At 34.5% G+C, this 1411-nt stretch overlaps 1 pseudogene; it reads right to left on the bottom strand.

Annotated features, from left to right (window-relative positions):
• Positions 1–339: 339 nt before the first annotated feature.
• LOC116885119 lies at positions 340–468 on the bottom strand (annotated as a pseudogene).
• Between the last annotated feature and the right edge of the window lie 943 nt (positions 469–1411).

Below are 1411 nucleotides of genomic sequence, written 5' to 3'. Positions count from 1 at the left end.
AAGCAAGGGGAGGGAAAACTGGGAAAAGGGATAATTTGAAATGTAAATTTAAAAAAAATCTAAAAGAAAAAAACGAAAAAAGAAAGATTTACTTAGAGAACTCTGTGAGGGGGCAACATTTGGGATGTAAATAAAATAATAAATATATAAAACAAAATATATAAAATATTTGCTTAGAGAGCACATACTCATCATCTTTATTGTCATTATATTAATTTAATTCAACTGTTGTACATTCATTAATTTGTAATATAAAAGGACATAAATAAATAGCAAAGACTTATTATGTTCCCCACCATTTTCTAGTTTCATTATTTTTTTTTTACTTTTTTTACAGCCAGATGTTTCTTTCTAATGAATTGACCATTAGATTTACAAATTTCTCAAATGGCCAACAGACCATAGAAAGACAGTTCTGTAGGCTCCCGCTTGATTCTAGTTTCATTATTATCCTGATGGATAAGCCGGAGTGGAGAAATGACTCAGTGCTTAAGAGCATTAGCTACTTTTGAATAGGAATGAGTTCAATTCTCAGCATCCATATTTCAGCACACAACCATCTGTAAGTATAGTTCTATAGGGTCCGATGCCTTCTTGCCTCCACAGGTATCTCATGCACTCAATACACATATTGGCAGGCAAACAGTAACAGATAAAAACAGAGTTGTACAAATACCTTAGCAGTAATATCAAAATAATAAAAAGATTACCTCATAAGATATGATCATTTAAAAACTATAGATGAAATAAAGAATATTTATATTGTCCCAAATAACCAACTTTGGATACTCAGGAAACATAAGCCCATTTAGACATTCTTTCACTATCCTCGGAGTATACATGAATAAAGTGGAATGCTTTAGAGGAAAAGATACTGTAGGACTTTCTAAAGAACTTCCAAGGAGCTCATGATGCAAAACCTCTGTATAAATTGGTGAATTTCCTGAAGAAGTTACGGATCTGTAACTCAGGTGGATCTCAGCTGGAGAACAAAAAGCCAGGAAGGCTTGGGAAGATTCACCGCAAGATGTTAGTCGTCTCTTTCTCAGTCAGTCTCACACAGTAATGGAAGATTGAAGAGACTCATAAACAGCTCAAATCAAAGCTGTTGCCCAGATTGCTGAAACATGACAGTGTCTGGAGTTCTCGTATCAGGCTGGAGGCAGTCCTGGCATGCCTCTGTTTAATGCTCCAGTAGTTCATTCATAAGCTTACGTGGAATCACTACAAGTGAATTTGTGGTGACAGTTCTCCTTCATTACTGCAACTTCTTAGTTTATTTGGACAAACTTTGTGATACTGAAGAAGACAATATTTCTCTTCCAACTTCTTTCTACGTTTCAGTTTAATACCATCAAATAGAATTATCTAAAAAGAAGCCATGATTCACACAACAAAAGTCTGTGCAAGT

This window comes from Rattus rattus, chromosome 15 (genome assembly GCF_011064425.1).
Source record: "Rattus rattus isolate New Zealand chromosome 15, Rrattus_CSIRO_v1, whole genome shotgun sequence".
Classification (NCBI taxonomy): Eukaryota; Metazoa; Chordata; class Mammalia; order Rodentia; family Muridae; genus Rattus; species Rattus rattus.
Note: the sequence above shows the minus strand (reverse complement) of the source record. Positions and strands in the feature narration are given on the sequence as shown.